Below are 13,997 nucleotides of genomic sequence, written 5' to 3'. Positions count from 1 at the left end.
ATTATTTAAAACTTGTTTGGGGTCAATTCAAAGAAGACTTGACTGAAGTTACACAACAATGTAGTCTCTCCTGGAAAAGCAAATTGTTCAGGGCAGTTTATACAGTAAGTTATCTCAGTTAGACAGTGAAATGGGTGAAACTTCCAAATCAGGAATGTTTGGTCAGAACTCTGCAGATTATGAAAAGACTGAAAATCTTAGGGCTCTAAGGTATGAGAGTGTTCTAGGAAAAGGGCTTTGCAACTTACATAACAGGAATTGAGGAAAGACAGTTTAGTCAAACCTATAGGATGGACAGGAAAATAAAAATGCTCTAGCTTTTGATTAGTTGTAAACTGATGATGTTGGGAACAGATGGGATTTCCTTTGCCACGTGTTTCAAAATCTTTTAACCTGTGCTTTATTTATATAACTGGGTTTTACATTTTTTTTTAGAAGTTTTTTTAGAATCTCTACAATGTGGAAACAGGCCATTCGGCGCAACAAGTCCACCTAACCTACATATCCTGGACACTATGGGCAATTTAGCATGGCCCGTCCACCTAACCTGCACATTTTTGAACTGTGGGAGGAAACCAGAGCACCTGGAGGAAACACACACAGACACAGGGAGAACATGCAAACTCCAGACAGTTGCCCGAAAGTGGAATTGAACCCAGGTCCCTGGTGCTGTTAGGCAGCAGTACTAACCACTTGTTTTTCTTTCTTTAGTGTATTAAACTTCCACCTTATTGGTAAAACCAAATTCACAGCCTTCTGTTTGAGTGAAAGCCAGCCATATTAAATTAAAAGAAATTAAATATGATCTATCAAGCCACATTTTACACTGGATCTGACATGTAGTGATAACATCAGCTGGGATCATAACATTAATTATTTTGAAATGTGCTATACACAGCAACAATTTTGTACTTAGCGAAATTCCATATTCAACAATAATTTGACGAGGCAGCCAATCTGTTTTTGGTGGTGTTGATGGATCATCCAACATTGGCAAAGACATTAGAGGTAAACCCTCTACTCTGCCTCAAATAGCAATCACTGCAACCATTTATTGTTTCAGTTGAAGAATAATCTAGCAATCCTTCAGTACTGCATTTAATTTTCACCATTAATGTGGCTTGAGATAAAATCAACAAATAACTTCAGAGCAAGTCAGTTGATGCGCTGAATATACCTTTCTGCCAAGTTACAGTTGCTTAATATTAAATTAACCAATCATTCAACTAACAATTGAGATATTTTTGTATTCAGCTGATTGAGACAGGAATAAGCATTGAAAAAAAACCATTTATTTCAAATGGAGAAGGCTGTTGAAGGAAAATTGATGATTATATTGGGATCTTGAATTGATTTGACACCTCATTGAACTTTGAGTAAAACCTTGTATGGTCATTTTTTAATCAGTCCTATCTTTGAGATTGATGTAAAATCAAAGGAAGTTGAAATCAAGAAACAATTGCGAACAGAACAGTTGTTTTAAAGTGGAAGAGGAGGGATGAGTATTAGTTACAAGCATACTGTATCATTTTTAAAGGGCAGCAATGCAAAATCAAATAGGATGTTCATATCTACAAACAACCACTAATTTCTAACAACTATGAGGGACTATAAGCCCATCAAAGCTCTGATCCTGGCAGATTCAACTAACGCACCACTTCATTTACAGTTTGCCAGCTACTCTCAGTTTTGAGTTGAGAAGCTCCATAGAAGATTGACATGACGTAGTGAACTAGAAATATGTCCTGTGCTCTCAGGGAACTAGTTACGTTGTTATCAGGAACAGGAAGAATTATGGTCAAACAAAGACCTATCCTTGAATTACATTTCTTTCTGCTAGCACTGCAAATCAAGGTCCACTGCTAGATGAACATTTGAGTAGAGAATAGATATCTATTCTACCTATGTAGTTGAATCAGAGATCTGATAGCAACTAATGTGATCAAAGAAAGTTTATATTTCTAATTTTGTGGAGACTAAAGGCAGAACCTTGGTGATGCACAAGGGTTTTTTCTTACTAGAGATGGTGATAGACCAGTGCTGCCTCTTTTCTGGACGATCTATATAACCACAAGCCTATCAGGGAGTGACAAAGCCATTATGGCCATACCACTAGAATCTAGACCCTGGGCTGGAAGCCTCACCCACTGAGACCTGTTGGCAAACAGAGGCTGACAGCTCTATGCTCAGCTCTTCCCTCTGAGGAAGCTATGGCTGCTGTCCTAAAGGCAGGTACTGGAATTCAAGGATGATGGAGTGAACTGGACCACAGTTAAGTATTGTGGAGACGATAAGGAGTTGTCGCTGAGTGTGGATTATGGAGAGATGGGCAGGTGGATAAACAGGAAGGGGAGGAGTGTGAATCTCAGTGGGATTGCCATGCTGATGTTAAGTTTCTTGAGCAGGCACTGACTGCCTTTGCTTAAAAATGTGTTGCTGGAAAAACACAGCAGGTCAGGCAGCATCAAAGGAACAGGAGAATCGATGTTTCGGGCATAAGCCCTTCTTCAGCCACTGCAGTTCTCGGAAGGTGGCCTGCTGGTCGTTGTGGGATATGGTGACTGGCCCGCCTGCAGCTGGGTTGATTCCTGTGTTGGCAGGAGTGAAGCCTTTAAACAGTCAGACATTGGCAACTCAAGGGCCTCAAATGACAGCAGGTTAGGAAAGTCGAGAATGGATCTTCCAGCTGTAACTCAATTTGAGTAGAAACAGGAAGGCAGCAGAACTCAGGTCAATGTGACATTTAGTTAAATGGCCTTTCTACCTCCAAAATGCCCTATTAAATTGGTCTTATTTTTATATTGGCCTATTTTCTAAACAGCAGGAGAACCATGCACATTCAATGTGTAAATACCATTTCACTATTGCATGGCTTAGCCAGAAAACTTCAATATTGACATTGAGGGCTTTAACCTTGGTTTGCAGTGAGTTATTTTTGGCTTCTTCATGGTGGAACATGCTATGGCATGAATTTATAGCCCATTGCCTTTAAATTGTCATAATTAGAAACATGCCTACCTTCATATGGCAGCTAGTACTTTGTACTAATTCTTGCTCATTAGTTATGGTACATGAAACCACAAAGCATCAAAAATTGAAATGTGCAGCTCATTTTCTTTTCTCCATGTTAGAATGTGCACTTTCTTTGAGACAGTTTCCAGCAACTAGTTAAATCTCCAACCTGCTGTCTGTTGGGAGTTCTGAGCTTTGGTCTTGGAAACTGAGCAGGTGCATATTGTGGAGCCTCAGAGCCCACATATAAAGATTCATTCCAAATTCTCATTAAGTAACATTTGCTATTAATCCAATAACATTAGCAACTTGAAGTAAACACTATAATTTGAAAATATGAACACCAAAAGGACTGAATTGGCTGGACTTTGAGGATCCAGTTACCATTACTCAGAGACTATGTTTGAACATAGAACAAAGAACAACTCAGCAAAGGAACAGGCCCTTTCGCCCTCCAAGCCCACACCACCACGTTTTGTCCTTCTATATGAAAACAGTCTTCATTTACAGGTTCATTATCCCTCTATTCCCTTCCTATTCATGTATTCGTTCAGGTGTTTCTTGAAAGCTAATATTCTGTCTGCTTCCATCACCTCCTCTGGCAACACATTCTAGGCACTCACCACTCTCTGTGTGGAAAAACGTGCCTCGCACATCTCTTTTAAACTCCCCCCCCCCACACCTTGAACCTGTGTCCCTTAGTAATTGGTCCCTCCACCTTTCCATTCTATCCATGCCATTCATAGTTTTAGAAACTTCTATTAGGTCACTCCTCAACCTCCTGCATTCCAGTGAAAACAGCCCACTCTATCTAATCTTTCTTCAAAGCTAAAATCCCCCATACCAGGAAGCATCCTGGTAAAACTTTTCTGTACCCTCTCCAAAGCATCCACATCCTTCTGGTAGTGTAGTGACCAGAAGTGTATGCAATATTCCAAGTGTGGCCTAATTAAAGTTCCGTAGAGCTGCAGCATAACTTGTCTATCCTTATACTCAATGCCCTATCCAAAGAAAGTAAGCATGCCACAAGCCTTTTTTATTACCTAATCTACCTTGCTACCATCTTCAGTGATCTGTGGACCTGGACACCCAGATCCCTCTGAACATCAATACTCCTCAGGGTTCTACTAATCTCTGTATGATTTCCAACTGTACTTGATCTTCCAACAGACATCACCTCACATTTGTCCGGACTAAGCTCCATCTGTCATTTTTCTGTCCATGCTTCAAACTGATCAATACCCTGCTGTATCCTTTGACAATCCTCCTCACGATTCACAGCTCCACCAATCTTTGTATCGTCTGCAAACTTACTAATGAGACCAGCTATGTTTTCCTCCAAATCATTTATGTAGATTATGAGAGCAGAGGTCCCAGCACTGATCCCTGTGGAACATCACTAGTCACAGCTTTCCATCCTGAAAAGCATTCTTCCACTACTACCTTCTGTCTCCTTTGACAGTTTTGTATCCACCTTGCCAGCTCACCCCTGATTCCATGTGACTTCACCTTTTGTACCAGTCTGTCATGAGGGACCTTGTCAATGACTTTACTGAAGTCCATGTAGACAACATCAACTGCTTTTCCCTCATCAATCACCTTCATCACCTTCTCAAAAAAAACTTGATCACATTAGTGAGGCATGACCTCCCCCACACAACACCATCCTGTCTATCGCTAATAAGTCCACTTGTTTCTAAATGCATATTGATCTTGTCCCTGAAAATCATTTCCAATGATTTCCATATCACCGATGTCAGACTCACAGGCCTGTGATTTCCAAGAATATCCCTGCTCCCTTCTAAACAATAGCACAACATTTGCTATTCTCCAGTCTTTCCTGGACCTCACCTGTGGCCAAAGAGGAGACAAAGATATCTGTTTGGTCTAATGTTTGACACATATCATGTCCCAGAATGTTCTGAACTTCAAAATAATTCTTATTTTAGTAAACTGGCTATAAAAGGCAACAAAAAGCATGCCTCCTGATATCATCCCACTTATTTTATGGATTGGAACCAATTTTGCTGTCTCAAGGGAGCAAAAGAGCCTTCCAGAATGATATTGTCTTAGGGTCATTTAATTGCCAATTGATTGGATCATTCAAACACAATGACACAGGCTGTCTCACACAGTCAATGTGTGGAATCCACAACTCAATGTATGATTGACAAAACTATTCACCTTATTTTTGAAAATAACTTGAGGACATGTAATGGCTTACAAGAAAGCCATTTTGTCTGCCTGTTTTTACAATAGCAAGAAGCTTTTATGCAGAGAGTGTTCCATCAGAATGCTAACAAACCAGATGTAAAATCATCAAAGCTGCTAAGGTAATAAGCAGTCAAACTTTGAATGTGGGCAAATAGCTCCCTCCAACTTGTTTCAATTTTGAGTGCATACGAAAGCAGACCACCAGGAGCTTTTGCTATAGTAAACACCACAGTTTCTTCAGGTTCCAGTGCTTCACTTCAACTAAAATATAAATCCATCCAAACCACTGTAACACAAAAGAGACTTAAATGGTTATTGTATTGTTTTACTTGCATCAGCTTTGTGTGAGTATGTTGCTGTATGTGAGATAGATGAGCAAAGTATGTCTTGTAAACATCTGGAATAAGTTTGTGATAATAAACAACTGAAAAAAACTTAAAGTCAATAAAAGCGGGCTGTTTGAATTATTTAATTGGATCAATTACACTGTGGATAAAAAAAACCTTACATACAAACATATTGATCACAGACAGTAAAAAGGAACACACACATTCTGTCCTTGTGTTATGGACTAGGCCAGACCACTCAAAACATTCTTAAGCAGGCAGTCCAGACCATAACTTTGCAACTTTTTTCAGTTAGTGCACTGTGAAAGTTACCTGGATTAAGTTAACGAGGTTGACTACCAGGTTTAAAACAGACAAAAAATTTATTCAATAAATTACACATTGAAACACGAAGATGCAATTTTAAAAGTTGACTTCAAAACCACTTCAGCCCCAAGCTTCTCATTGTGTGAAAACTGTAGAAATAAACAATCCATTAATAAAACTGTGTGAACATGTATTTTGACACAAGCATTGTTTGAAATTTCAGGTCCCAAGTACTACCAAGTATTTGGCATAACAGGTATAGTTAGTAAGTTTGCAGATGACACCAAATTTAGAGGTGTAGAGGACAGCGAAGAGGGTTACCTCAGAGCTACAGGGTGAGATTGAATAGGCTGGGGCTGTTTTCCCTGGAGTGTCGGAGGCTGTGGGGTAACCTTATGAAGGTTTATAAAATAGTGAGGTTTATAAAATTATGAGGGACATGGATAGGGTAAATAGACAAGGTCTTTTCCCTGGGGTGGGGGAGACCATAACAAGAGGGCAGAGGTTTAGGGTGAGAGGGGAAAGATATAAAAAAGACATAAGGGGCAACGTTTTCATGCAGAGGGTGGTATGTGTATGGAATGAGCTGCCAGAAGAAGTGGTGGAGGCTAGTACAATTGCAACATCCAAAAGGCAAATGGATTTATGAATAGGAAGGGTTTGGAGGGATATGGGCTGGGTATTGGCAGGTGGGACTAGATTGGGTTGAGATACCTGGTCGGCATGGACGGGTTGGACCGAAGGGTCTGTTTCCGTGCTATACATCTCTATGACTCTATAACAGAATAAAGAACCCCTACAGAACTCAGTCTATCCAAACCAGACTAAAGTATGTTGTCCTGAATATATGCAACAGTTCCAATAAGCAAACTCCCTTTAAAAACCAGTATAAATGGAACACATGCTTACAGGTTGAAGTTAGAAGGAGAGAGAGAGAGTTTCCACACAGCTCAGTGTTGAACTCCCAACCAGTAGTATTGAACTAAACTGCTCAGCTAGAGAGCTGTCCGCTCCCCCTTCCTGGTCACTTCTAAAACATGACCACTTTGGCCTGAAGTCTCATCTGTTTACACATAAACAAAAGACTTCTTAAAATGAACAGCTTTGATGAAGGAACATAAGGAACAAGATTCAAACCAGTTCATGGAGAGAAAAGAATCAAAATGGTGACAGGATGAAAAGTTTCTCTTATTTTTCCTTTCAGTCTAAGCTGTTCATTAATAAAAATGTTATTGCCAAGTGGTAGTTTTTAGTTAAGAGGCGCCCTTGAGTATCTGTGGAAGTTATGATCTGGGACAGGAAGTGAAATGATTGATGAGGATGCGTTGGCTTGAATTCAAATAGATAGGAGTCACATCAGTAGAAGGCAGTGTCTTTGGACAATGGAGAAGGATGGTGTGTGGCTAAGAGCTTGGGGAAAGGTAATGCACTGGATTGTATGAAGTTGCAATTTTTGACTTTGATCCAAGTTCTTTCAGTGTAGTGGCAGAGGTGGAAACCTCAATGGACAAATTCAATCTTGAAGTTGCGGAAAAGGTGAGGACCAATTTTGGATGCGATAAGACAAAACTCTCGAGATAGGGCAGTAGTTCACAGTCGAGGTGAAACAGCATGGATAGTGATTCTGAATGTGGGAAATGTTATCTGAAAAGAGAGAAACAATGTGAATGTCAGCTAGTGATCTTGCAGGAGGATTGGCACAATGACACGTGAGCTGGCTACTGAGGAACACATCTTTGGGATCAGTGTAGGATTAGATATGGTGAGTAGGCAGTGGAAGTGGGAGGAATGTGCATCCAAACCCATTGCTTGGGTAACCAGCAGGCTTCATAGTGTTGCCAGTGAAAGCACTACTGAGGGGAAAGCTGCAGGAACACAAAAGAGGCACCATTATTGTCATGGGAGCAGCTGCGACTGCCTCAGTCCCCACATTATAGGAGAATTTTGCTTCCAGGAGATCCTCACAAGTGGCAAGTATCTGACAAGGGAGTGCTTCATCTTTGCAATTTCTTACCAGTTAACATTAAAAAGCCTTGAAATCCGACTTTTCTTGGACCTCCTGCTGTGTAGCTATCTTGTCCGAGTTGCTGGAATCTTTGCACACTGGGGAAAGCAGGAGGGCCCACGCTAGTAGAAAAGCCCAGGGCAGGAGTATTCACTGAAAATAACTACCATCTTAAATTTCATTCATTTGCTTCCTGCTGCACTCCCACAGAGTAGAACTCGGCCCTGGGGAAAATGGTCAGGGACAGCAAATGCTTAGTTGACCACGCACCACAATCAGTGAGCCCGTTTTTCGGGTGCTATTAAATTTAGCTCCGAAAGTTTTGTTCCATGCCGCTGGGTGCTTTCATTACATAAGCTCAAAACCTTCCTTTTTAATGTGCCAATTCAGTTGAGAAGTGCTGCTGATTATATATTCTATTTGTGATCATCTTTGGAAGCTGATCATTGCCATATGCCAGAGATAAAAGAGAGAAAAAAGCTTTCTCGCTGGTTAAAAGTAAAATGTAAAAAGAACCTTTCTTTTTCTTCAAAGCTTACATCTTAGCAAGCTGAAGGCTAGTCCTGTCACATCAATTATGTGTAGAGATGTTATAAAGTTGCTTTAAAAGCTTATATGCTGAGCTCAAGTATCACATAGAATTCCACAGCCAGATCACCATTTGCAGTTGGTTAAATGCTTGTACAGACAGTATAATCTTACCTTACTTTAGCACTGTGGCTGGTTTGTGGAAGAGTAAATGTCAGTGGCCCAGCTATTGCACACTGCCATTTGAAAGTGTTATAAAACCATCTAAATCTATGGAGAGTCCTCACTTTCTCCCAACAGTAGAAGCCAGCCTGTTTAGCTCCCAAGTCTTATTTAAGTCTTGAAGAAGCTGTTCAGCTCAAATAAATAAACTCAAAATGCTCAATATATCAGGCAGCATCTGTGGACTGAATAATAATTAAGAAGCAGGGAATCTTCAGTTTGATCTTCTGAGGCATTTTAAAACAAAACGCTTGATCATCTCAAAGATTTTATTGAGGATCTTTGCATCCATCAATTTTAACAGCAGATGCAATCAAGTAATATAGAGCAGAGGATCCAACATTACCACCTTTATTTGGACAATAAATCTAATTCTTTATGGGGAAGGCAAAACAAGGTGGAATGAATATGTGATGAGGAATTTAAGAATACGGGATTATGAAATGTCATGATTCTCCTGTCAGTTCAAAAAAGGCGGCATGGTGACTCAGTGGTTAGCACTGCAGCCTCACAGCGCCAGGCTCCCAGGTTCAATTCCAGCCTTGGGCGACTGTCTGTGTAGAGTTTGCATGGGTTTCCTCCGTATGCTCCCACAGTCCAAAGATGTGCAGGTCAGGTGAATTAGCCACGGTAAATTGCCCATAGTGTTAGGTGCATTAGTCAGAGGGGAAATGGGTCTTGGTGCGTTACTCTTCGGAGGGTTGGTTGGGCTGAAGGTCCTGTTTCCACACTGTAGGGAATCTAATCTGATCTCTAAAGTGAATACAAATAAAGATGAATCAGTAATTTACCACTCCGGTGAGTGATATGGTATTAGCCAAAACACAGTTACCCAGCTATTGTGTTGTCTCAGTGTATACTGATGTGCAAGTACAATTCTGTTTTCTTTAACAAACAAAAACACAAATTGCTGGAGAAGCTCAGCAGATCTGGCAGAACCTGTGGAGAGAAAACAAAATTAATATTTTGAGTTCTGTGACCCTTCGTCAGGACATGCTTTCTTTATATTGTGACAGAAGACTTGTATAATTTTGATGGTATTAGAGAAAAGCTTTCAGGTAAAGGGATGACTGGAAAATGGGAAGCCTTCAGAAATGAGATGACGAGAGTTCAGAGACAGTATATTCCTGTCAGGGTGAAAGGAAAGGCTGGTAGTTATAGGGAATGCTGAATGACTAAAGAAATTGAGGGTTTGGTTAAGAAAAAGAAGGAAGCATATATCAGGTATAGACAGGATAGATTGAGTGAATCCTTAGATGAGTACAAAGGCAGTAGGAGTGTACTTAAGAGAGAAATCAGAAGTGCAAAAAGGGGACATGAGATAGCTTTGGCAAATAAAGTTAAGGAGAATCCAAAGGGCTTTCACAAATACATTAAGGACAAAAGGGTAACTAAGGAGAGAATAGGGCCCCTCAAAGATCAACAAGACGGCCTTTGTGTAGAGGAGATGGGAAGATACTAAATTAGTATTTTGCATCAGTGTTTACTGTGGAAAAGGACATGGAAGATATCGGATGTAGGGAAATAGATGGTGACATCTTGAAAAATGTCCATATTACAGAGGAGGAAGTGCTGGATGTCTTGAAATGCATAGACCTCCATGACCTGATCAGGTGTACCCTAGAACTCTGTGGGAAGCTAGGGAAGTGATTGCTAGGCCTCTTGCTGAGATATTTGCATCATCAATAGTCATAGAGGAGGTGCTGGAAGACTGGAGGTTGGTTAATGTGGTGCCACTGTTTAAGAAAGGTGGTAAGGACAAGCCAGGGAACTATAGACCAGGTGAGCCTGACATCGGTGGTGGGCAAGTTGTTGAGGGAATCCTGAGGGACAGGATGTACATGTATTTGGAAAGGCAAGGACTGATTAGGGATAGTCAGCATGGCTTTTTGCATGGGAAATTATGTCTCACAAACTTGATTAACTTGAATTATTTGGAGAAGTAACAAAGAGGATTGATGAGGGCAGAGCTGTAGACATGATTTATATGGACTTTAGTAAAGCGTTCAACAAGGTTCCCCATGGGAGACTGATTAGCAAGGTTAGATCTCATGGAATACAGGGAGAACTAGCCCTTTGGATGCAGAACTGGCTCAAAGGTAGAAGACAGAAGGTGGTGGTGGAGTGCCACAAGGATCGATGCTGATTTTCGTCATTATATAAATGATATGGATGTGAGCATAAGAGGTTAGTAAGTGTTAGTAACTGCAGTAACAAAAGCAGTCAAGGAGCGTATCCAATCAAAAACTAAGGAATACAGAGAGTCAAACACTAACTTAGTGTGCAGATGACAGCAAAATTAGTTTGGGTGGAAATAAGGAACAACAAAGGGAACAAGTCACAGGTGGGAGGTCACTGTAGGTCTCCAAAGAGCTGCATCACAGTAGGGCAAAGTATTAATCAGGAAATAATGGAGATGTGTAAGGGTTCTACAATTGTCAGGGGTGATTTTAATCTGCATATTGACTAGACTAATCAGCTCTGCATAGGTAACATGGAAGATGAATTTGTGGAGTGCATTACGGATTGTATTGACCAGCACAATACACAAATTTATCTGGGAACAGGCTATGTTAGATCTAGTAATATTTAATAAGGTAGGATTACATAAGAGATCACACAGTTAAGGATCCTCTGGGGAATAGCAGTCACAACATAGAGTCATAGAATGAAAAGGCAATTACAGGAGCAATAAGGTAGTGTTGGGAAAATGGACAACATGGGAGTTCAGTATATGAGCAGTGACAGATATTTAAGCAGACATTTCATCATGCTCAGCTAAAAATTGTTTCCATTGAAAAGGATTTGATGAGAAGGATGCGCCAACTGCAGTGACAAAAGCAGTCAAGGAGAGTATCCAATCAAAAACTAAGGAATACAGAGAGTCAAACACTAGTGGTAGGCTAGAGGATTGAAGAATATTTTAAAAGCCAGTAGCAGGTAACTGAAAAGTTAATAAAAAATAGAAAAAAGTGAATGTAAAATTAAATTGGTAAGAAATATAAAAGCAGAAGTAAGTGCTTTTGCGGGTATATGAAAGGAACAAGAGTAGCTAAAGGGAGGTGTAGTACCTTTGCAGAAGCTCTCTGGGTAATTGACAATGGAGAACTGGGAAATGTTAAATAATTTAAGTTAATATTTTGCATTGGTATTCACAGTGAAGGACATGACAAACATTCTCAAAGGTATCAGATAAGAAAGGTTTTGTAACAATCTGTATCACCAGGTACAAAATATTTGACAAAAGTGTAGTACTATAGGTAGACAGGTTGCTTCCAGGAGTTTTAAAGAAAGTGGCTGCAGAGATGATGGAGGCATTGACTGAAATATTCCAGAACTTGCTAGATTCTGGGAAGTTTCCAGTCAACTGGCAAACCACTTATTCAAGAAAAGAGAGAGAAAAATCAGGAAACCATAGGAAATTTAGCCTAGCATCTGTCATTGGGAAAAATACTGCAGTCCATTATTAAGGAAGAAATAGTAAAACATTTAGAAAAAGATTAATACTATTGAACAGTGTCAATGTGGTATGATAAAAGAGAAGTCATCTTTGACAAATTTTTTAGAGTTCTTTGAGGATACAACAAGTAGAGTTGGTAAATGGGTAATTGGTAGATGTAGTATATTAGGATTTCTGGACGACATTCACTAAGATTGCACATAAAAAGTTATTGCACAAGATAGGAGTTCACAATAGTGGAGATGATGTATTAGTAGGCAGAGAGAATATGTTTATACACAGAAGACAGAGTCAGGAATGAGTCTTTTTAAGGTTGGAAAGGCAAAACTAGTGGAGTGCCATATGGATCATTCCTAAGGCCTCAATTATTTACTGATTTGGTGAAGGACAGAGAATGAAATGTATAGAAATTTGCTGATAAGGATAAAATAGTTGTGAGGACATGTTCTGATGAGGACATAAGAAATATACAAGGGAACAGAGATAGGTTAAGCTAATGAGCAACACATTTTAGGAAGAAGAATCCAAAGTCAGACTATTATTTAAATGGGGACAGACACGAAAAATACAGCACTAAGGGACCTGGGTGTCTTGTGCATGGAATACAAAACGTTAACATGTGGGTGCAACAAATCATTAAGGCGGCAAATGGAATAATGGCTGGAATTGACCTTAATTGCTAGAGGGTTGGAGTTTAAAAATAAGGAAGTCTCTTTTACAACTGTACAAGGTATTGGTGAGGTTGCACCTGGAATCCTGTAAATAGTTTTGGTCTCCATATTGTTGAAAGGATATATGCATTGGCATTGGAGGCAGTTCAAAAGAGATTCACTTGGCTGATTGCTGAGAAAAGGAGGTAGAATTATCAAGAACAGTTAAACAGGTTAGGAGTTTATTTGAGTTTAGAAGTATGAGGAATGATCCTATTGAAATATACAAGATTCTGAGGTGGCTTGAGAGGGTAGATGTTGAGAAGATGTTTCCACTAGCAGGGGAATCATGATATTCTGTAATCTGGACTTAAAAACTGAGATGCAAAGAAATGTCTAGAATTCCCGATTCCAGAGGCTTTTGGAATCTAGGTTACTGAAGTATTTAAGATGTGAAGGTGCCAGTGTTGGACTCGGGTGGGCAAAATCAAAAAACACACGACACCATAGTCCAACAGGTTTATTTGAAACTGCAAACTTTCAGAGCCCCACTCCTTCCTCAGGTAGCTAGTAAGAGAGAATAATATTGGACATATAATTTAAAACCAAAAGATCAAAGAGTCATACAACTTATGCAAATATATTGAATAAACCGAGATGGCTATTAAGTCTTTAATCAGTTAGAGTGGAGGTGCAGGTTTCGATTGATTAATATGTAAATCCCAAAAGAGGTAGATGGATTTTTTGGAATATCAGGGAGTTGAGGGCTACAATGAGCTGGCACAAAGTTGGAGTTGAGGTCTGGGGCAGATCAGCTATGATCTGACAGAATGTGGACCAGACTAGGCATCTGAATGGCCTACTCCTGCTTATGTTTGCTACATTCTTGGAATCCATCAAAACCAGTTTTACTCACGCACTTAATTGGACAGTGGCAACCACTTCCTGGGACCAAGGGCCATGGGAGTGGAAGACTCAGCGGCCAAGATGGTAGCAGTTCTATTGAATGACAATGTCATCAGAGAAATAGTGGCTTCTGCCAACCAGACTTCCAACTGACACCAAGGATCCCAGGCAAGGTGCAGGGAGGAGGATTTGAGGGGAAGGACGTTAGAGCGCAGGCCTTCCAATCAGGTGGAGGCAGGAAGGTGGACTGCATTTGAATGCACAACCCTCCCGTCTGATTAAGAGATTCTCTGTCACCAAACCTGGAGTGGAAGGGTAATACGTTCTACCCATTATTTAAGTTCCCA

General features: G+C 40.2%; 1 long non-coding RNA gene across 1 annotated transcript in view; it reads right to left on the bottom strand.

Moving 5' to 3' along the window:
* Positions 1-9,347: 9,347 nt before the first annotated feature.
* Positions 9,348-13,997, bottom strand: part of LOC122554765 — a 34,947-nt gene continuing 30,297 nt past the window's right edge. The window contains exon 3 of the long non-coding RNA XR_006313070.1: positions 9,348-9,387. This is a non-coding gene — a long non-coding RNA (uncharacterized LOC122554765). The remainder of the gene's footprint in view (positions 9,388-13,997) is intronic.

The sequence above is a fragment of the Chiloscyllium plagiosum genome, chromosome 11, assembly GCF_004010195.1.
Source record: "Chiloscyllium plagiosum isolate BGI_BamShark_2017 chromosome 11, ASM401019v2, whole genome shotgun sequence".
In the NCBI taxonomy this organism is placed as follows: Eukaryota; Metazoa; Chordata; class Chondrichthyes; order Orectolobiformes; family Hemiscylliidae; genus Chiloscyllium; species Chiloscyllium plagiosum.
This window is presented reverse-complemented; position numbering and strand designations above follow the sequence as displayed.